Source organism: Apium graveolens, chromosome 11, assembly GCF_009905375.1.
Source record: "Apium graveolens cultivar Ventura chromosome 11, ASM990537v1, whole genome shotgun sequence".
In the NCBI taxonomy this organism is placed as follows: domain Eukaryota; kingdom Viridiplantae; phylum Streptophyta; class Magnoliopsida; order Apiales; family Apiaceae; genus Apium; species Apium graveolens.
Window position 1 is genome coordinate 112845118 of NC_133657.1, and position 24325 is coordinate 112869442.

Below are 24325 nucleotides of genomic sequence, written 5' to 3' on the forward strand. Positions count from 1 at the left end.
AAGGTTGGTTGCTTGGGGTTCTTACAAGTTTGAATAAATGGACTCTCTGAAGAGTTTGTTGATGAAGGTGAATCCAGGGGCACCGAGACCCAAGGATGTTCGACCCCTCCTTCTAGAGCCAAATGATAACTCCTGGTGGCGGGGCTGCTCCTTCGACGGCGTCCTGGATCCTTTGTCGATGTAGAGGTGTAGCTGTGGTTGGGTTCCTACAAAACAACACCGGAAGGGGGGTTGGAGTCCCGCGGCGCCTCCGGCGTGAGAGTAAGAACTAGCTTTTTGGGAAGATGAAGATGAATATAAATGACAGGTGGCTGTATGTGTATGAGTGTAAGAGAGTGATTAACCCCAAAACTTCACCTTCTTGGGCTATTTATAGCCCAAGGATAGGGTTTTGGGGTTGGTACCTTTGAATCGTAGCCATTGGTTCTGGGAGCGGAGGACACCTGGCAGGAGTGGATGCTTTACACGTGTCAGTGCGGGACTGGCCGAGGAATGTTCTGAGGATCCTCTGACATATGCCCTGATTGTTCCCATGATTGATGTGTGACAGTTATCCCCGTCACGCGCCTGGGTCAACGTCTCACGTGCTGGGGTTTGTCAAGGTTATGCTTGCGGGACTGAGCTAGTTAGGAGTGGTAGTATGCGGGACTACTCCTTCCAGGAGCTGCGTGAAGTTAGGGGCCTAGGAGTAGCCCTCCCAGGAGCTGCACGGAGTTAGGAGCTTAGGAGTAGTCCTTCTAGGAGCTGTATGGAGTTGAAGGCCTAGGAGTAGTCCTCCCAGGAGCTATATGTACTATCATGTTAGTCCTTCTAGGAGCTGTATGGAGTTGAAGGCCTAGGAGTAGTCCTCCCAGGAGCTATATGTACTATCACTAAACATGCCTAAAATTAGTTTTTTTGAGGAATATATCTGTTGTTTATGTATTACAGACTAGAGATCATGCAAGTTCAAAAACATGCTTAAATTTCATGGCTAATGCATGCGAAATGATAGCAAGTCATTTTTTTGCTTCCCTTCTATGGTGATCAGTTATTGGTTGGTTGTTGGAAATTTTCAAAACTATTTAAATTAATTTTTGAATTTATTTTGATTAAGTTGTTAAAAATAGATTTTGAATAATTATTAAATAATGTACATTTTTTTATCATAGGGAAGCCGCAGCCGCTACCCTTCGGGTGCGTATTGGGTAAACCACACGGGTTTACACAATAATCTGCAAATCACGTGAACCAAGGTAACCCACATTTAAGCGTTAGGCTCTGGATCAGGAGACATAATCATAAATTCTCCTCGTGGGATTCGAACATGTGACCAAAAGGATAGTTATCCCCTCTTTAACCAATTGAGCCAACTCTTGCGAGCGATAATGTACATTTTGAATTGTAGGTGGTTAGGGTTAGCCATTTGTTAGATATATTTGTTAAATACACTTCCTGTATAAAGAGGTTTACGAGAAGTATTTTAGATGTATGAATTTTGATAATAAAAGTTTTTTTTAGAATATTTTTTAATTTACTTTTTCATTATCGATTATCATTTATTTATAAAAATCTTACGTTGGTAATTATAGACCTGACAATCGGATAACGGATCGGTTTCGGATCGGTTTCAGATCGGATCTATTTTGGACCGATTCCACTTTCGGATTATGATATAACTGGAGGCCATTCGGATCGGATCGGATGTGATTCGGTTCGGGTCTAATTCGGATTAAAAGCGGATGAAATTCGGATAAAAATCGGATAAAATTCAGTTCAGATTAAATTCGGTTCGTATATTTCGGATCATAACTTATTTATTCTTTCATGTTTTGAGACTTGAAAAAATATCTTTTTATTAAATATAGTACTTTTAATATAATATTAAGTACTTTTACATTAATTTATAATTAAATAATTAAATTTTCACGAATATAAGATACATTTAAGTATGAATTTTGCTTATTTCGGATCATATTCGGTTCGAATATTATATGAATCGGTTTTGTTTGGTTCCAATTTATAATCGGATCTAGTATTTCAGATTATTTTCTGTTAAATTTTCGGATCGGTTTAATTTGGTTTTTGGATAATTTTCGGAATTATGAAATTCAGACCTCGGATCCATAGATTTTGGTTCGGTTATTCGGACCCAGACACATTTTGCCAGGTCTGGTAATTAGTATATCAAATGTGTAGAAAGAATAATTATATTTATTAAATATGTCAATACTTGGCTGATGAATAGTACAAACAACAGGTTTATTTGTATTTGCTAAATTTTTAATTACTCGCGTGACAATTGCAGTTACTCCGACATCTAAACAGAAGTTGGTTCATGTTGTAAATAACGTGTTGTAAACCTCGAATTACTGGATAATGTATGACAATAAATGCACATAGAGAGAGTAGAAATTGAAGAGAGAGAATTGTTGTTCAATATATTTTCAATGTATCTGATTTCAATAACTGAAGGTCCTATTTATACTTACAGAAAGATATGATAGGATTACACATATTACGAAAAGATAAGATAGGATTGCACGTGCTACGAGAAGATAAGATATGATTGCACGTGCTACGAAAAGATAAGATAGGATTTTAATCAAAATCCTTCCTTACTAAGTTTCTTCTCTGAGAAGTTGTGCGAGTCTTCCTTAGTAAGTATCGTGAGTCTTCTTTAGTAAGATTTGGCAATCATTATTATAACACTCCCCCTTGATTGTCAAATATGAGTATCTCAAAGATTGACTGCCTCGTTAAAACCTTGCAAGGAAAATCCGGTGGGATAAAAACCTTGACGAAAGAAAAAGAGTATAGTCTCCCCCTGAATAAAATATCTCACATATTGACATCTTGATGTAATATGTTCTTCAATCTTCGCATTCCGATGTTATTTCATAGCTTCTCAAATGTTGATGTCGGTAGTGACTTTGTAAGTATATCCGCCAGATTATCACATGATCGAACTTGTTGTACCTCAATATCTCCATTCTCTTGTAATTCGTGAGTGTAGAAGAATTTTGGTAAGATGTGTTTTGTTCGATATTCCTTGATATATCCTTCCTTTAACTGTTTAATGCAAGCTGAATTATCTTCAAACAAAATAGTGGGGTCGTCTGTAATATTTGATAATCCACATGAATGCCGAATATGTTGGATTATGGATCGTAGCCAGACACATTCCCTACTTGCTTCATGGATTGCTAGTAATTCTGCGTGATTTGATGAAGCTGCAGCCATGGTCTATTTTGTAGATTTCTAAGCGATAGCAGTATCGCAATATGTGAATAAGTAACTTTTCTGTGATCGTCCAACATGAGAATCTGATAAGTATCCAACATCTGCATATCCAACCAGCTGTGATTTCGAATAAGAATAATCCAAGATCAATTGTCTCGCGAAAATATCTCAATATATGCTTGATTCCATCCCAATGTCTTTTAGTTGGATCTGAACTGAATCTTGCTAATAGATTCACAGCAAAAGCAATATCAGGTCGTGTGTTGTTTGCGAGGTACATAAGGGCGCCAATTGCACTGAGATATGGAACTTCTGGTCCAAGTGGATCTTCATCTTTTTTTCTGGGACGAAATGGATCATTTTCAACTTCAAGTGACCGAACCACCATTGGTGTAGTTAGAGAATGAGATTTGTCCATGTAAAATCGATCAAGAACTTTTTTTGTGTAGGTTGATTGATGAACAAATATTCCTGAAGATAAGTGTTCCACCTGTAAACCTAAACAGAACTTTGTCTTTCCAAGATCTTTCATTTCAAACTCATTTTTCAAATAATTAGCAGCATTAGTAATATCTTCAAAAGTACCTACAATATTCAAATCGTCCACATATACAGCAATAATAACGAAACCAGTTTGAGATCTTTTAATAAACACACATGGACATACTTTATCATTAACATACCCATCATTCAATAGGTATTCACTAAGCCTGTTGTACAACATACGACCAGATTGTTTTAGTCCATATATTGATCGTTGTAATTAAACTGAGTATAAATGACGAGTCTTAGTCTCATCCAATTTTAATCCTTCAGGGATTTTCATATAGATATCACTATTAAGTGATCCATATAGGTATGCTGTCACGAGTCCATCAGACGTGTTTCAAATTTTTCCATACAAGCCATACCCATAAGAAAATGAAAAGTAACTCCATGCATCACAGGAGAGTAAGTTCCATGGTAATCAAATCCAAGCCTACGAGCTGAGCTTTATATCTTACAATTTCATTTCTCTCATTTCATTTTCATACAAATGGCCATCTGTTCCCAACGGGGACCACACCAGCTGGTGTTCGGACTGCAGGTCCAAATAATTTTCTCTTGCGCAAGGATTGCAATTCTTCCTGGATTGCAACTTTCCATTTTGGCCAATCATCTCTTTGTCAACATTCTTCCACATTTTGTGGTTCTGGATCGGAGTTCATAATAATATTACATGTCACGAAAAAAGCATATACATCATCAACTTCAATACCCCCACGATCCAATAGTTTTTCGTTATGTACATAACTCAATAAGACCTCATAACTTTCAGGTACCTTAGCATTTATGAAAGTATGTGCCACTTCAGGAGCAATATCCTCTTGTAGAGATAATACCACTTCTGGTGGTTTTGTCACTGCCACTTCAGGGGTTTTAACCTCTTCAAGAGGTGATACCACTTCTGGGGTATTTGTTGAGTGGCATTTATGACACTTTATTACGCTCCGTAAAACTTTGAATTGGTGTAATTGTACTCAAGTTGTTGGTATTTTAATATGTTTTCTAGTGTTTTTTGCATTTTCGGGCATTATCTAGGTAATTAGGTGAATTAGCATTATTTTGGTGCTAATTTGGTGTTAAGGTGGTGTTGGAATAAAAACTCTTGGAAAGCCGGCTCAATTCAGCAAGAAAATGAAGAAATCAGAAGTTGATCCAGGGAGTCAGCGCGCCTGCACTGTGATAGCGCACGCCCGCGCCCAAAGTCCAGAAACTCAGCGCGCCCGCGCGCTGGTCAAGCGCGCGCCCGCGCCAGGTCGAATTCAAAAAATCCTGATTCTAATGGGCTTTTGATCCAGAAGACTTCTAATCTGCATGGGGCTGCTATTTGTTCATAATTAAGTTCATTTTTCAGAAGAGACACAACAGAGCACAAGGAGAAAGAGAAAAGAAGATCGTTTTAGCACTATTCAACCAAGGCGAAGAAGACCTAGTTTTAACTTGTGATTCTTTATTTAAGTTGTAATGTTGGATGCTAGTTTTCTTATTCTTGAACCTATACTCTTGTGTTATACTTTGTTTATTATTCGTTTATAAAGACTACATTTATTATACCATGCTTTCATCGGAACCCACGTTGATGATGAGTCCAATTATGGGCTAATTGTTATCATGGGGTTCTAGCGGATTTATTTATGGATTTTTTTAGTTGATTTGTTTCAATGCCTTAGTGTGTGGTGATTGTATGATAACCTAGTATTGGTTGTGCTTATTCGTCTTATGAGCATCGTGAACTTATAAGATAGCTTGTTAATTCTTAATGTAGCGAAAGTGAATTTAAGGGTTTAACTTGCCATGCTAGCATAGGTTCATGTGTATTTGTTATGCATGATTCGTAGGTAATTTTAACCATCTTACTTGCCCTATGTAATCTTGATAGATAACTTGTGCATTAAACCGTTATGTTGTCAAATTCTATAGACATATAGGGTCTCAATATAATTGGTGTCTATTCAACTTCTATCTATTTTGTGGATGTCTGGTAGTATGGTTTTCGTACAACGAAAGTTGGCATTTATCAGTTTCGTGTTATCTGATTAGTGTCATCACCATTACATGCTAAGGTTAAGAACCAAAAGGCTATTGAATGAAGTATTTAATGAAGTTAGAATCTCATGTTTGTCTCATATATATTAATTCAACTTCCTTACTTTCTTAGTTATAATTGTTAGTTTAATTCTTAGTTGTAAAACAATCCCAATTTGTTATTCGTCTTAGCATTGGATAATAACCATATCATTGTTACATAAGTGCATAAATTAATTAGTTAACCAAGGCCAGTCTCTATGGGAACGAACTAGAAATAATTCTATATTACTTGCGAACGCGTATACTTGCGTGAATTTTAGCGCGTGTTTAGCGACTAACAAGTTTTTGGCGCCGCTGCCGGGGACTGCAGTGTTAATTTTTTGTTTATGTATTTGTCATCAGTGATCGTTAAAGATCATTGACTCGGACATTGTTACTTATCTATTTCCTTGTCTTATTTCAGGTACTCTAGCGAGCGTGTATGCATACGCGTTCGCGGTCTCGTAAGAGAACTCTGGATAAAGCCGAGGAAGAAGTTGTAGTGGTTCGAAGGGAAGTTTTTAAGGACGAAGAGAAGATAGAAGAAAAGAAAGTAGAGGAACCATTTTTAGTAGTGATGGGGGATCAAGCAGAAATTCCTAAGGCTTTGATGGACTATTCTCAGCCTAAGATCAATGATATTCAGTCAAGCATCATCAGACCAGCCATTTCGGCTAATGCTTTTGAGATCAAGTCAAGCACGGTTCAGATGATACATAACTCAGTTTAGTTTGGGGGTTCTCCTAGTGAAGACCCTAACATGCACATCAGGGATTTCATTGATATCTGCGACACTTTCAAGTTCAATGGTGTGACTGAAGATGCTATCAAGCTGCAACTCTTCCCATTCTCTCTGAGGGATAAAGCAAAGTGCTAGTTATATTCTCTACCACCAGGGTCTATCACCACATGGGAGCATCTTACTCAAAAGTTTCTCACTAAATTCTTCCCTATGGCGAAGACTGTTGCAATCAGGAATGCTCAGCAAACTGGTGAATCTCTGTGTGAGGCTTGGGATCAATATAAGGAGATGCTAAGGAAGTGCCCATACCATGACATGCCTGATTGGATGATTATAAACTGTTTCTACAATGGATTGGGTGCTACTTCTAGACCCATGCTCGATGTAATATCAGGAGGAGCCTTGTGGGCCAAGAGCTACAATGAAGCTTATGAATTGATTGAACTGATGGCTGCTAATAAATACCAGAATCCTTCTCAGAGACTGACTCAGAGAAAAGTAGCAGGAATTCTGGAGTTGGATGCAGCAACTGCTATAGCTGCCCAACTTAAGGCTTTGACGATGAAGGTGGACACTTTGGACAATTATGGAGTTAATCAAATCACTAGTGTCTGTGAGCTTTGTGCTAGTGCCCATGAGACTGATCAGTGTGCTATTTCTGGTGAATCATCTCAGTTCGTGACCAACTTTCAGCGATCGCAGCAACCTGTGTCAGCCACTTATCATCCCAACAACCGCAATCATCCAAATTTCAGTTGGAGCAATGCTCAGAATGCGGTTCAACAGCCTTATCAGCAGTACCCAGCCAAGCAGTACAACCCCCCTGGTTTTCAGCAACCGTAATATGCACCAAGGCAGCAACTTCAGTTGCAACAAGCTACTGAAAAATCTGAATTAGAGGATTTGAAGCTTATGTGCAAGAGTCAAGTTATTTCTATTAAGACCTTGGAAAATAAAATTGGACAAATTGTCAATGTTTTGCTAAATCATCAACCTGGTACATTACCTAGTGACACTGAAGTGCCAGGAAAGAGGGAAGCTAAGGAGTAGGTAAAGGCAATCACTTTGAGATCTAGAAAGGTTGCGAATCCCGAACAAACTCAAGTTTCAAATGAAGAAGCGGGGGCTGAAGAAGAAGTAGAGCAGCAGGAAGCAGAAGTGGAACCAAGGAAGACTACTGTTGAGAACACTCCTCCTGAGGGTAAAATAGGGAAGAAACAGATATATCCTCCACCGCCTTTTCCTAAGCGGCTGTAGAAAAAAAGATGGATAAGCAATTTGAGAAGTTTCTGGAGGTGTTCAAGAAACTTCATATCAACATACCTTTCGCTGAGACTCTTGAGCAGATGCCTAGTTACGCAAAGTTTATGAAAGGTATACTCTCTTGGAAAGTGAAGCTAGATGATTTAGAGACTGTTGCTCTCACGGAGGAATGCAATGTTGTGCTGCAATAGAAGTTGCCTCTGAAGCTTAAAGATCCAGGAAGCTACTCTATTCCATGCACTATTGGAAAAGTGTCTTTTGACAGATGCTTATATGACCTGGGAGCTAGCATCAATCTGATGCCTTTGTCAATCTTCAAGAAGTTGAATTTTCCTGATCCAAAACCAACTTATATGACTTTACAGTGGGCCGACCGTTCTATTACATATTCGCGAGGTATTGTGGAGGATGTCTTGGTCAAGGTTGATAAACTCATCTTCCCTGCTGATTTTGTAATTCTGGATTTCGAGAAGGATAAGAAGATTCCCATAATTTTGGGAAGACCTTTCTTGGCGACTGGCCGAACCTTGATAGATGTGCAGAAGGGTGAGCTTATAATGCGAGTGTTGGATCAGGATGTAACTTTTAATGTGTTCAATGCTATGAAATTTCCTACTGAAAATTAGGAGTGCTTAAAAGTGGAGTTGGTCGATTCTGTAGTTACTTCAGAACTTGATCAATTGCTAAGGTTTGATGCCTTAGAGAAGGCCTTGTTGGGGAATTTAGACGGTGAAGATGATGAAGGTGAAGAACAATTGCAATATCTGAATGCTTCTCCCTGGAAGAGGAAGATTGATATGCCTTTCGAATCTCTTGGAATGGAGGAATTAAACAAAACTCCTAAACGCCTCAAGCCATCTATTAAGGAAGCTCCTACTCTTGAGCTTAAGCCTTTACCTGAAAATTTGAGGTATGCGTTTTTAGGTGATGCATCTACTTTTCCTGTTATTATTGCATCTGACCTTTCAAGTAGTGACGAGGAGAAGCTTTTGAGGATTCTAAGAGAGTTCAAATCGGCAATTGGATGGACCATAGCAGATATTAAGGGAATCAGCCTTTCTTATTATATGCATAAAATTCTACTAGAGGAAGGTAGTAAGCCTACGGTTGAGCAGCAAAGAAGAATTAATCCGATCATGAAGGAATTAGTGAAGAAGGAAATTCTTAAGTGGCTGGATGCAGGGATTATTTATCCCATTTCTGACAGTTCTTGTGTGAGTTCAGTTCAGTGTGTACCGAAGAAAGGAGGTATCACGGTTGTTGCTAATAAGAAGAATGAGCTCATCCCTACTCAAACAGTCATATGATGGAGAGTTTGTATGGACTACAGGAAGCTGAACAAGGCCATGAGGAAAGATCACTTCCCTCTACCTTTTATTGATCAGATGCTTGAACGATTGGCTGGTCACGAGTACTACTGTCTTCTGGATGGCTATTCGGGTTACAATCAGATTTGTATCGCTCCAGAAGATCAGGAGAAGACCACCTTCACTTGTCCATTTGGTACTTTCACCTTCAGACGAGTTTCTTTTGGTCTGAGTGGTGCACCAGCCATATTTCAGAGATGTATGATGGCCATCTTTTCTGATATGATTGGCCAGAATATGGAGGTGTTCATGGATGACTTCTCTGTATTTGGTGATTCTTTTGACGAATGTTTGCAGAATCTTGGACATGTTCTCAAGAGGTGTGTTGAGACCAACTTGGTTTTTAATTGGGAGAAATGTCACTTTATGGTACGACAGGGCATTATACTTGGGCACAAGGTTTCTAGTAAGGGTCTTGAGGTGGACAAAGCCAAGGTGGGGGTCATTGAAAATCGTCCTCCACCTATTTCTGTTAAGGGAATCCACAGTTTTCTTGGTCATGCGGGTTTCTATAGGCGTGTCATCAAGGACTTCTATAATATTTCGAAGCCATTGTGCAATTTTCTAGAGAAAGATGTCCCTTTCAAGTTTGATGATGAGTGCCTTGCAGCTTTCGAGACATTGAAGAAGAGTTTAATCACGACACCTGTCATAACTGCACATGACTGGAATGAACCTTTTGAGATGATGTGCGATGCAAGTGACTATGCAGTTGGAGCAGTTCTTGGGCAGAGAAAGAACAACATATTTCATGTGGTCTACTACGCTAGTAAGACCCTGAATGTGCTCAACTGAATTATACTACTACGGAGAAAGAACTCTTGGCTATTGTCTATAGTTTTGAGAAATTTCGATCTTATCTTCTTGGGACTAAAGTGACAGTTTTCACTGATCACGCTGCAATTTGTTATGTCGTCTCGAAGAAGGACTCGAAGCCTAGATTGATTAGATGGGTTCGTTTGCTTCAATAATTTGAATTAGAGATCAAGGACCAAAAGGGGACTGAAAATCAAGTCGCTGATCATCTCTCACGTTTAGAGAACCCTAATGCTACTTCACTGGACAAGACATTGATAAATGAGTCTTTTCCTGATGAGCAGTTGTTTGGAGTGCAAGAGGAAGAACCGTGGTTCGTAGATATTTTGAACTACCTTGTGAGTAATGTCATGCCTCCCGACTTATCGTACGCTCAAAGGAAGAAGTTTCTGCATGAAGTGAAGTGGTATATGTGGGATGAGCCGTTTCTTTTTCATCAAGGAGCTGACCAAATCATCAGGAGATGTATTCCGTACAGCGAAACGGGGGGGATCTTGCGAGATTGCCACTCAACGGCTTATGGTGGACACTATGGTGGAGAAAAGACAGCATCTCGTATTCTTCAAGCAGGTTTCTTTTGGCCGACTTTGTTTAAAGATGCTCATCAGTTTATTTTGAAATGTGATTGATGTCAATGTGTGGGTAATATGTCTAAGAGGGATGAGATGCCTCTTAATGTGCTTCGCGAGGTTGAAGTCTTCGATGTTTGGGGAATTGACTTCATGGGGCCGTTTGTCTCATCTTGTAACAATCAGTATATCTTGTTGGCGGTTGATTATGTGTCGAAATGGGTTAAAGTTAAGGTGTTTCCAATGAACGATGTGAAGGTGGTGCTTAATTTTCTTCACAAGCAGATATTCACAAGGTTTGGAACTCCAAGAGTCATAATCAGTGATGAGGGGTCGCATTTTTGCAATCACAAGTTCACTGCTATGATGCAAAGGTATAATGTGAATCATTGCATTGCTACGGCTTATCATCCTCAGATAAATGGTCAAGCTGAGGTATCTAACAGAGAGATCAAGCGCATTTTAGAGAAAGTTGTGTGTCCATCGAGGAAAGATTGGTCTTTGAAGCTTGATGAAGTTGTTTGGGTTTATAGAACATCATATAAGACTCCATTGAGAATGTTGTCGTTTCAGTTGGTTTATGCTAAGGGGTGTCATTTGCCGGTGGAGCTCGAATAGAAGGCGTATTGGGCTTTAAATAAATTGAATCTAGACTTGGATGCAGCTGGAAAGAAGAGGATGCTTCAATTGAATGAACTCGATGAGTTCCGACTTCAAGCTTATGAGAAAAACAAAATGTATAAGGAGAAAGTCAAGAGGTGGCACGATAGAGGTCTAGTGCTCAAATCATTTGTGTCGGGACAACAAGTTCTTTTGTTTAACTCTCGTCTCCGTCTTTTTTCTGGAATGTTGAAGTCAAGGTAGTCAGGGCCCTTCATAATCAAAATTGTGGTTCCGCATGGAGCGGTGGAAATTTTTGAGAATGATCTGGGCCAAGCATTCAAGGTAAATGGTTAGAGGTTGAAGTATTACTATGGTGACACGGCAAGCCGCGAGGTGGTTAGTGTCATTTTGTTGTCCATTTGATCTCAAGTTTCTACGTCAAGCTAACGATGTAAAACAAGCGCTTCTTGGGAGGCAACTAATGTTTGTTGTACATTAGTAGATAGAGGAAGCAAGAAGAAAGAAGAAAAATACAAAAAAATCACAAAAAGAAAAAAAATTTAGGGCCAACTTCATTAGCCAAGCGCGCCCGCGAGCGCTCTGATCTAGTGCGCGGTCGCGCTGATTTGGCAGAAGGTGAGAGCGCCCGCGATGGTCTAGCGTGCGGCCGCGCCGGGTCCCGACTCAGAAAAATAAAAAACAACAGTTTTGAAGAGGAAAAAATGGGATTTTTGCTACAAAATAAATTTCAAACCGAATTTTACTCTTCCACATCCCAAATTTCCCTCTCCAAATCAAACCCATTATTCCCATGATTCCCATAATCAATTTCCACTTCTATTCCATATCTAATTCTTTTCCCACCACCTATATATACACACACTTATACACAAACTTCTCCACCACATCACAAATTCTCAAACACAAAAATCTCTCAAACACTTAGATTTTATTCTCTCTTATTCAATCTCAATGGCACCTAAGAGATAAAGAACTCAAGTAAGCAGTAACACCACCGATTCTTCATCTGCGGGTGGTGTGAGGCCAAGGTTTTCTACTCCTGAGGCTGAAGAGGAGTACACGAGGCTTCTCTCGAAGCCTATTGCGATGAAGCGAGGTTTTCTGCCATCAGGGAATGATGGTAATTTGTTCGAGATGATTCTGGAGATGGGCTAGGTTCCTTTTTGTGAGGCTCCCACTACTGTGCCCATGAGTGTTATGCGAGAGTTTTATACTAATGCTAAGGCAGAGAAGAATTGCTTCACGGTGGTTAGGGGGATGACTTTGGAGTACAGTGTGGATGCGATAAGGAGGGTGATTGAGCAGCCCGCGAGGAAAACCGGTCAGGACAGTTGGAATGATAAGACTCCGGAGGACTTTAACTTAGATCTGATCGTTGCTACTCTGTGTGTGCCTGAGACCCACTGGAAGTTCAAGAGGGGCACAACTGATTACTCCACGTTCCCTGCGTCGTGCATGAACAGGTTTGCACAGTCTTGGAACTCGTTTATTTATGCTAACATCATGCCATTATCACATGTGCATGAGATTACTGTGGAGCGTGCTCGTCTGCTTTGGGGTATTCTTCAGGGCGACTATATTGATTTGGGGATGATTATATATCATGGGATTTTGAAGTTCTTGAGAGGAGGTACTACGAGTTCTATACCCTATGTGTCCGTTGTGACGAAGCTGTGCGTGGCAATTGGTGTTCGTTGGCCCGCACATGAGCAGCTACAGCTTCCTAGTGCTCCTATCGACAGTTCTATGCTGCACAGTATGGTAGAGTGGTGTTGGGAATATGTTGTGAACTTGATGATTTCATTAACAAAACACCTTAGTAGATTCAACTTAGTGAATTGTAAAAACCCCAATTTTTGGAAATTTTTGAAACCCTTATGAATAGTGTTTTTGCTGAATGAGAAAACTTTTCATGCCACACTATGTAGGGGTTCTGTTATGGATATTTTAAGATCGTATTAGTATTCCATAAAGTAAATAAGTGTATGTAAAGATCGTCAGAATCCAATTCCGAACACTTTGATTTTTCTCGAAAATCCACCAGATACCGAAAGAATTGAGTATAAGGTAACATGATTAAAGGGATTTAAATTCAAGGATTATAAGAGAGGATTATAAAAAGGAATATAATGTATTGAGAAAGGTTAAGGGAACCCAAGTAATAAGATCCCGGGTACGATTCCTCAAACGATCAACGAGAAAGAGAGTTAAGCGAACCGTAAAACAAATAAACGTCCAAGGGGCAAGCACATGCAAGTAACATGAGAAGGAAGCTTCTAATATAAGCTAAAACATGTGGTTAGAAGCAAGGTGACATCATCACACCACAAGAATGAGACATGTGGCAAAGTAGTGATGCAAGCAATGACATAAGCAAGTGAAAACAAGATATTTAGCCAATAATTAACCACAACCATGCATTCTTTGCACAAATATCAAGGCAAGACAAGCAAGCAAAATCTCTCCCCCATTTATTTCTTCTTCCATTCGGCCTTTTCAAGAAATAAAGAAATAGATTTTCAAAACTCAAGTTCTAGGCCATGGAAAATTACAAGGTTTGTTTCCTTGGATCCTATATTTCATAACTTAGTTATACCATGAGTTTAAGATCAAGATTCCATGGTTTGCATAGCTAATCCACTCATCAAAGATGATGATGAATAGTAGTGAATAGTAACTTACTTTGATTTTCTTGATTTTCATGAAAGCTTAAGGTTGATTAAGCATAGATCAAGGTTCCTAGAGGCTTGTTAGTGACTACCCACTCTCCAAGGAAGGTATAAACTCTTGAACCCTTAGTTTTAAGTTTGGTTTGTTTGGATGATAATAGTGCTTAGATGAATGGGTTTAGTTTGATGTTGATGGATGTTGGATTGTTGTTAAATTGGTGATGATTTGGTGTAGTTTAAACTTTGGAAATCGTTAGGTTATAGCCGTCGTAATGCCCGATTTTCTATAAACTGTTTTGTGATTAACTGTTGGACCCGAACACCCACTTCTATAAACTAACCACTTCCATGCTTAGATAGGTTATGTTTCAAGCTTCGTTTTGATATGTGGTTTGCTTGAATCCGATGTACGGTTTAGGAGAAACGACCGTTTTACGTAACGGTGTTTCGCGAACGAACCTTTACCCCTCGCCTTACTTTGAAACCTTGGTTAAGGCCCTTAAATGACTAATTGGAGCATGAAACATTTATGTAGAGTGTGTTAGGCAGTTGATAAGACACTCGCGAAAGAATCGCCTTAAAACTCGTAATGGGTAAATTATTAAAAATGGTGGAGCCGAGGGTACTCGAGCGACTTAAGTAAATCGTTAAGCGCAAAACGAGCGTTAGAGTCTGAGTCGGTTAGAGTATAGATTTACAAGTGACTTTGGTTTAATTCTAACTTACTTGTTGCTTATAGGTTACCAGACTCGTCCCGAGCCATTCGTAACCCCCAGTCGCTCAGGCATGTTTTCTACCCGTTATACTGTTGTTGTGATGTAAATATATGTATATGCATTATCTTGTGATATTGCATGATTGTTATTAGCAAATTTTGCGATATATTGGAGCATGCTGATATGGTATATATGCATGTCTGTTTCATAATCTGGTTATCTATATGTTGATTTCAAAGCTTATAGTTGCATAATACCTATGCTAGAAATAAGCAAGTAGTTGCGTATACCCTTAGTATAGGGGATAAAAGGTGAACATATTTCTAAACCAGGAGTTGATGATCCCGAGTATATTATATATATATATATATATATATGGATATAGTTTTTAAAACTATTGATCGAATAAGGTTTATTCGATACCTTTATTTTACTTAATTGAATATTATTTTGAATATTCATTCGAGGGCTTATGACTCAGTTTATTTTATTATTTGAATATTATTTGAATATTCATTCGAGGGCTTATGACTCAGTTTATTTTATTATTTGAATATTATTTGAATATTCATTCGAGGGCTTATGACTCAGTTTATATTATTATTGAATATTACTTGGATATTCATTTGAGGATGTATGACTCCTTTATTTTATGAATATTATTTATAGTATTCATTCGAGGTATTATGACTCCGCTTATTACTTAATAATATTCTTTATTGTATTAAAGAATAAGGTGTCGATAATCAAACTTATTTTTGATTATTCAAATAAAGATATTACTTTCGTATAAGTATATCTTTGATTATTTGCTACTCGTTTCAAGTATAAGTTTTAATACTTCTACTTCAATTATTTTTATAAAGATTATTCTTTATGGGAATATTATTTAAATAATAATATTCAGATATTTTCTAATATATTGGGACTGATTTATTTTGTTAAATCAGCATCACTCCAAACATTCTTAAAAATGTTTTGCGAGTCTTCAAAATGATTTTTAAAAGTTAGAGCGGATCCCAAAACTCATTTTTATATTTAAGATCCTCCTTTCGAAAGGGATTTAAATACTCGCTCAAAACCTGAGGGATCCGGCTCTGTGGTGTGTTTTATATTCGCAACAAGGTTGCTGTCTTGATAAAAGAGTTTTTGATTACTTACCCAATACTCGGGAAGTAAAATTCTTGGAACAAGTTAATCCATTAACAGGCATCGCCTGGGAAATATCGGTGAGTTTTCCTTTCCAACTAGATACGACTTCTTGGTGGAGCCGTATCAACAAGTTTCTGCTTGGGGAAAGGGGGGACGAGCTTTACGTTTCAGAGTCATGGATTTCATCTGAACTAGGAGTGGCGTAAGTGGTCGAGTAGCGCCGGCCCAGCCTTATTATATTGGCCCAAATGGCCTGGAAGTTCCGCTAAGGCGGTCCATTCCTTAGGAGTTCAGTGTTCGGTTGACAAGTAAATCCGACAGGTTCTCCTCTACATGTAGAAAATGGTGGGGTTGCACTACTACGACTGATCATCGTAAGTGGTCTTCCTGGCGCGGTAAACTCCCGTAATGAGTTCATCATCCAATTGGATATTTCTGCAACACTACCCAGAGCACTTCGATAGAAAGGCTACGGTTGGGCGATTGTTGAGTGTTGGCAGGGTCAAGTTTTCAAAATGATGTTTACATCAAATGAAGTATCTCGTAACTTCATTTTATTTTGATGATATTTTAAAGATTTAATCTATTCAAATCTGGTCTTGTAGTCTCATCTATGTGATGAACTTTTGAACTAATTATAACTTGAACGGTGGTAGTTCAAGTAGTATTTAGAAAAGATATAAGTATATTGGAGTATCTTGTAACTTTATCTTTTAAACTTATATCTAGTAAATGATTATCTTACGAATGACAAAGACTTTCAGAAAAACATTGAGACAAGGTTAGATATATGAGATCACCTTGCAACGATATTTTTATACAGTTATATACTGGGACTTTGTGTATATTATGCATGGAAGAGGACTTCCAATATTTTGAAAAGTATATATGTATATATATATATATATACTGAATATTTTGCGACTTCATCGCATTAAGATATCAACTGGTTCATTTCTTTTGACCAAGACTTTCATGAGTACTAAGAGAAGGCTCATATACTATTAATCATTATACATATTATTTTGGTGGGCTTGCTGCTCACCCTTGCTTTCTTCTTTCATCACACAACATCAGATAGACAAGATGAACCGGACCAAGCTCCCGATTCGCAAGAGGTTAGGAGACGTTCCGCAGTTTTCTAGAAGCACTGATGCCGCCATAGCTGAGGTAGGAACTACCAATAGGCTAGGCTTTCAACTTTTGATGTATCAGATTATGTATATTTATGAATTGTAATAATGGCAAAGAAATGTAGATTTATTCAGAAACCTGTTTAAGGTGTATTGGCATATAATTGTGGAATAAAATGACTTGTGGTTATTTTTGGATGTTCATCTCTGAGACTATAACGTGTGGTGTGTGTGTTTATTGTGGGGTCACAGTACAGAGTAGTTGAGTAATTATTAAGATTGGGTGTTATTAAGGGAACTCGTGACAACCCGGATCCCCGACCCCGGATTTGGGGGTGTTACATGAATAATGTAGCACTCGACGGATAAGCAAATATAGTCCCGACGGATGACTCAATATAGTCCCGACGGATGATGATTTGACATTCATCGAGTGAGTAGCTTATGTAACAATAAGTCATGTAGCACATCTCTGTAAACACCTTTGTTTAGATTCTGTAGTAGCATATAAGTCATGTTGACTTTAATTAGATATGCAGAATAGGTTGATTAATTGTACATAGATGATGTCTTGTAATTCTGCATAAATGAAATGAAGTCAAGTGCCAAATAGCTATCCGACGGATGATCAACAAAGCTACCTGACGGATGATCAATTCAAATATCTGTTGACAGTGACAACACAGTCACATGTGTCGAGTGTATGTAAAAGGAATGTGGAAGCCTATTCAACTGGGTTTTTGAGAAAAAAGAAGCATGGCCATTTCCATGCTATTATGAAGATATTCAAAGATGCTGGAATAGACTAGTGAAGCAGCATAGTATTAGACTTGATAGGTTTTGTTTTATTATCTTGTCTTATTACTGTGTAATCTTGGTGATATATAAACCAAGAGTAGCAAATAGAACAACAACAAGACTAAGCAATACATTTTCTCAGAGAAACAACTGTAAGCTGTATCCTTAGCATTTCTCTGTAAGTTTAGTTGTTCTTATTTGTAAGCAGTTGTGAGCTATTCAAGCTTCACAGAGTTCTCTTGATATATATATATATATATATATATATATATATATATATATATATATCTGGTGGATACATTCAAATCCACCAAAAAGTTTTAAAGACTTTTGTTTTTATTACTTTGTGTTTTGATTCATATTTAACTTGTCATTCCGCACTTTGCAAATCAAAACACTGACATATATATTTTAAGTTAGAACATCTTATAATTCAGAAAAAGTTTCAAGAATTCAATTCAACCCCCCTTCTGTAATTCTTGTTGCATTGTTAGGGACTAACAATTAGTATCAGAGCAAGCTCTTGAAGAATAAAAAGTTTAAAGATCATAACAAATAGCAAGATGAACAAGAAGGATGTTGGAGTCAAGATTCCTTTTCTTGACAAAGATAATTACCATCACTGGAAGGTAAAGATGCATCTTCATTTGCTTTCTCAAGATGAGGCCTATGTGGATTTCATAGAGAGAGGTTCTCATGTACCAATGAGGGCTACAACTGGAAATGAGCCATCAGTTCCCAAGCCAAGGCATGAATGGTAAGATCCTAATATTGAACAAGTCAGGAAAGACAAGAAGGCCATGAATATTCTGTTCAATGGAGTTGATGGTGACATGTTTGACAACATCATCAATTGCAAGACAGCCAAAGAGGTTTAGGACACCATTCAATAATTTGTGATGGCACTGAACAAGTTAGAGAAAACAAGATACAGTTACTAATTCAGCAATATGAGCATTTCCACTTTGAAGAAGGTGAAACACTCACTAATATCTTTAGTAGATTTCAAAAGCTACTAAATGCTCTGAAGCTGCATGGAAGAGTCTACCAAACCAAGGATTCTAACCTCAAATTTCTGAGATCCCTTCCAAAAGAATGGAAACTAATGACAGTCTCCTTGAGAAACTCACAAGAATACAAGGAGTTTACACTAGAGAGATTGTATAGCATTCTAAAGACTTATGAGCTTGAAATAAAGCAAGATGAAAGAATGGAGAAAGGGAGAAAGAAATGAGGGTCCATTGCACTGGTTGTTGAGTTAGAGAAAGAGAAGGAGATGAAGATAGAAGCTGTTAAGTCTACTTCAAAGGTGTGTGAAAACAAGGGCAAGGGACTGGTAGCAGAAAATGAAGATTTTTTGAGCCAAGATGATATGGATGACATTGATGAACATCTAGCATTTCTTTCCAGAAGATTTGCCAAGCTCAAATTTAAGAAGAACTTTGGAGCAGCTAAGCCAAATAGAAACATGGTGGATAAATCAAAATTCAAATGTTTCAAATATGGCTTGGCAGGGCACTTTGCCAGTGAGTGTAGAAAGTCAAATTCCAGCAAGAAGAAGTTTGAGCCTGTGGATTATAAACAGAAATATTTTGAGTTTCTCAAACAAAAGGAAAGGGCTTTTATTACACAAGAAAATGACTGGGCAGCAGATGGTCTGGATGAGGATGAGGATGTCAGCTATGTCAATCTAGCCCTAATGGCCAAGTCTGATGAAATAGAGACAAGTTCTTCAAGTAATCAGGTAATCACCACTAATCTTGCACATTTATCTAAAGCTGAGTGTAATGATGCAATAAATGACATGTCTACAGAATTATATTATTTGCGTGTTACACTTAAGTCTCTCACTAAGGAAAATGCTAAAATCAAATAAAACAATTTGTTTTTAAGTGAGAGGAATAATGTGCTAGAGTCTCAGTTTATTGAATTTGAAAAATTGAGAATTGAGTATAAAATTGCTAAGGATGAATTAACTGAGTCCTTGAAGAAAGAAGAGATCTTGAAGAAGCAGCTTGAACGAGAACAGGAGGTGATTAAGGCATGGAAAATATCTAGAGATGTTCATGCTCAAATCACCAAAGTTCAAGGTATTGAGTCCTTTTGTGATGCAGCCTGGAAGAAGAATAAGGAGAAGCTGGAATCTAATTTGGTTGAAGGATTGCTAACAGATGTGGACTCAACGGATGATGAGAATCATCCATCGGATAACCGAAAGGATTATCCGTCGAGTGACATAAATCCTCATACGTCGGCTGTAAGCAAACCTGTGAGTAAATCCAAACTTGCCAAGTTAAATGAAAAATATGGATCAGTTTCCAAAAACTTCATTTCAGGAGAATCTAGTCAAGTGAGGAAGGAGAAGAAAGTGAATGTTGGTCATCTATCTATCAAGCAATTGAATGACAGGCTAGAAAAGATTGAGGTTAAAACAAAGGCTAAAAAGAAAAACAATAGAAATGGTAAAGTAGGGATTAACAAACATAACAACTACACACCTGATAAGTATGCTCCAAGAAAAATCTGTGTTAAGTGTGGTAGTGTAAATCATCTGTCTGTTAATTGCAAAACTGTCATGCCTACTTCCATATCTGTGCCACCTCCTTTTCGTAACATAAATTACATGCCTTCTATGCCTATGAATGCTATATTTTCACAGAATATGAATGCACAATTTGATAATATGCCATTTGCACCTAATCCTTATTATGTTGTATTTAGTATGCCTCAAATGCCATTTAGCATGCCCTACTGGAATAACATGTTTATTAATAGCATGCCATTTCCTGTTAATCAAAATGTGCATGATAATTCTGTTGTAATGAATGGTTTCAAAGGTCAAACTCAAATGACTAAGGATGAATCTGATATCCCCAAGTCAAATGAGATCAAACCTAAGAAACAGAAGAAGAAAGCTAACAAGGCAGGACCCAAGGAAACTTGGATACCAAAATCAACTTGATTTGGTTTTAATGTGTGCAGGGAAACAGAAAGAATCTGTGGTACTTGGATAATGGTTGTTCAAGACACATGACTGGTGATTCTACCCTGCTCACAGAGTTCAAGGAGAGAGCTGGCCCAAGTATTATTTTTGGAGATGACAGCAAGGGGTATACTGTGGGATATGGCTTGATTTCAAAAGACAATGTCATCATTGAGGAGGTTTCCTTAGTGGATGGTCTCAAGCATAATTTGTTGAGTATCAGCCAGCTGTGTGATAAAGGCAATTCAGTAACCTTCAACTCAGAAGCCTATGTTGTGACAAATAAGAGGAGCAACAAAGTGGTTCTCACTGGAGTGAGAAAAGGGAATGTGTACTTAGCTGACTTCAACTCATCAAATGCAGAATCTGTTACTTGTCTTCTCAGTAAAGCAAGTCAAGATGAAAGTTGGCTATGGCACAAGAAGCTATCCCATCTAAACTTCAAGACCATGAATGAACTTGTAAAGAAAGAACTGGTTAGAGGCATTCCTCAAGTAGAGTTTTCTAAGGATGGACTGTGTGATGCTTGCCAGAAGGGAAAGCAGATTAAAGCATCAATCAGAAAGAAGCTTGATTCAACAATTGAAGAATCTTTGTAACTTCTACACATGGATTTGTTTGGACCAGTCAATGTGTTATCCATCTCAAGGAAAAGATTTTGCCTAGTAATTGTAGATGATTTCTCAAAGTTCTCTTGGATATATTTCCTTAAGTCCAATGATGAGGCTAGTGAAATCATCATTAATCACAAAAGGCAAGTCAACAATCATCCTGATTTCGAAGTTAGAAGTATCAGGAGTGACAATGGAACTGAGTTCAAGAATTCTGTCATGAGAGCATTTTGTGAAGAAAATGGGATTTTGCATGAGTTTTCAGCATCAAAAACTCCAAAACAAAATGGAGTAGTAGAAAGAAAGAATAGATCACTTATTGAAGCTGCAAGGACAATGCTTGAAGAATCTAAGTTACCAATATATTTCAGGGCTGAAGCTATAAATACTGCATGCTGCACTCAGAACATTTCTCTGGTTAATCAAGCAAAATGCATGACTCCCTACCAATTATTCAAGAACAAGAAGCCAACTCTAAATTTTCTTCATGTCTTTGGCTGCAAATGTTATATCTTGAGAAATCAAACTGATCAGAATGGGAAGTTTGATGCTAAAGCAGATTAGGAATTTTTGTTGGATATGCTGTTGGTAAAGCATACAGAGTCTACAATCTGAGAACCAACATTGTTGTAGAATCAATACATGTTGTGTTTGATGATAAAAAGATTGAAGGACTACAAGATGGAGATTACCAGGAGAGCCTCAAATTTGACAATGTGGAGATGGTTAGTGATGACAGTGATGATGAAAGTGATCAAGAAACAGTAACAAAGGATAATGCAGAAAAATCTACTACCAATGAAGCACAAAATTCAACATCTGTCGAGTTGTAAAATGCTTCATCCGTTGGGAGACAACCAGCTTCATCCGTCAGTACTCAAAATTTTATCCGTCGGGTCATCAAAAGAAGCTGAAAGTCAGAATAGATCACTTACAGAAAATTCCCCTTTCTCAAATTAAAGATCCATAAACTCAGGGGGAGTTTCTAATAATCAAAACTCAATCACACATCAAGACAACAATGAGGCCTCTTCATCTAGAGCTAATCTACCTCAACAAAGGAAATGGACAAAGGATCACCCCTTTGAGCTCATCATTGGTAATGTATCTTCTAGAGTTCAAACAAGGAGAAAAACTCAAGAAGAATGTATATATAACAGCTTCCTCTCTAAGAAAGAACCAAAGAAGGTAGAAGAAACTTTGTTGGATCCTGATTGGATTTTAGCTATGCAGGAGGAGCTAATCCAATTTGAAAGGAATAAAGTATGGAAGCTGGTACCCAAGCCTAAAGGAAAGAATCCAATAGACACCAAATGGGTATTCAGAAATAAGATGGATGAAAATGGCATAGTAATCAGAAACAAAACTAGATTGATTGCTAAGGGCCATTGTCAATAAGAAGGAATAGATTTTGATGAAACATTTGCTCCTGTTGCAAGACTTGGAGCCATCAGAATCTTCTTAGCCTATGCAGCCCATGCCAATTTTAACGTCTATCAAATGGATGTCAAAAGTGCCTTTCTGAATGGAGATTTGGAGGAGGAAGTCTATGTCAGTCAGTGTTAGGAATGTATGTGCATTAGTTTGATGATATGTTTAACAAAATACTTAAGTAGAAATTTAGTGTCTGTAGCCTCAACGGATAAGACCACTTTGGCTATCCGTTGATGGTGTAGCTTTACTTAGAAATAAGTCTAGTGTTGTAGCATATTTCAGTCTCTGTATTTAAAATGTAATTCTTGGAAGTTGAGAGAAACTATGAGTCATGTTGACTACTAGATGATATGCAGATAGGAAGGCCAATTGTAAATACTTCATGCCTTGTAATTTTGTATAAGTGAAGTGGTATCAACGGATGACTTAAAGACCTTCAACGGATGAGAAGCTAAGCTTCAACGGATGTCTCTAAAGCTTCAACGGATAAAGTCATCAACGGATAACATCCTTCAACGGATGAGTGCATCAACGGATGAAAGCTTCAACGGATAACATCCTTCAACGGATGAGTGCATCAACGGATGAAAGCTTCAACGGATGTTCTGATGATTAGCCGTTGATAAGGGGTAGTTGTACCTACAAACAGAGGCACATGGGTTGATAGAGACAACTGAGATGTGGTAGCCGAATTTCAGGAACAACAGAAAAAGCAGCCGTTCTTCTCTAGTACAAAGATGCAATAGTCAACAAAGTACTGGAGTGAACAGGAAAAGAAGCAAGTGAAGATCTTATTTTATTACTGTATTTTATATTGTTCTTCACTTGTACACTTGGTAATATATAAACCAAGTAGAAGCTAGTAATTAGATGTGAGATTTTCCAGAGCTGTTTAGAAAAATATTGAGAGAAAATTCATCTAGTTTGTACTAGGATGCAGCTGTGATCAACATTGTTTAATCACAGATTTTCTAAAATACCATCTCTGGTGGAACAACAAATCCACCAGAAAAGTTTTTAAGGTCTGTTGTGTTCTTTACATTTGTGCTTGAATATATATCTGTCTGTATTAGCTTAAAGCAATTCACACACTTGTTCTTCTTGAACACACAACTTTCATAAACTGCTCAAAACTTGAAAAAGTTTTGAGATTTACATTCAACCCCCCTTCTATAAATCTCATTGTTAGTCCACTAGGAATAACAATTGGTATCAGAGCAGGCTCTTGACATACAAAGAGTTTAAAGATCTTGGAATCTAACAAAGATGAGTAAGAAGGATATTGGAGTAAAGATCCCAGTTCTTGACAAAGACAGTTATCACCATTGGAAGGTGAAAATGCACCTTCATCTACTCTCCCAAGATGAAGGTTATGTAAACTGCATTGAGAATGGTCCTCACATTCCCCACAAAGTAGCAACAGTTGCTACAGCCACAGTTGCTGTTGGTCAATCCATTCCAAAACCTAGAGCAGAATGGACAATGGAAGACACAGAAGAAGTCCACAAGGATAAGAAGGCTATGAACATTTTGTTTAATGGTCTTAACATGGATATGTTTGATAATGTGATAAATTGCACAACTGCCAAAGAGGTTTGGGACACAGTTCAACTACT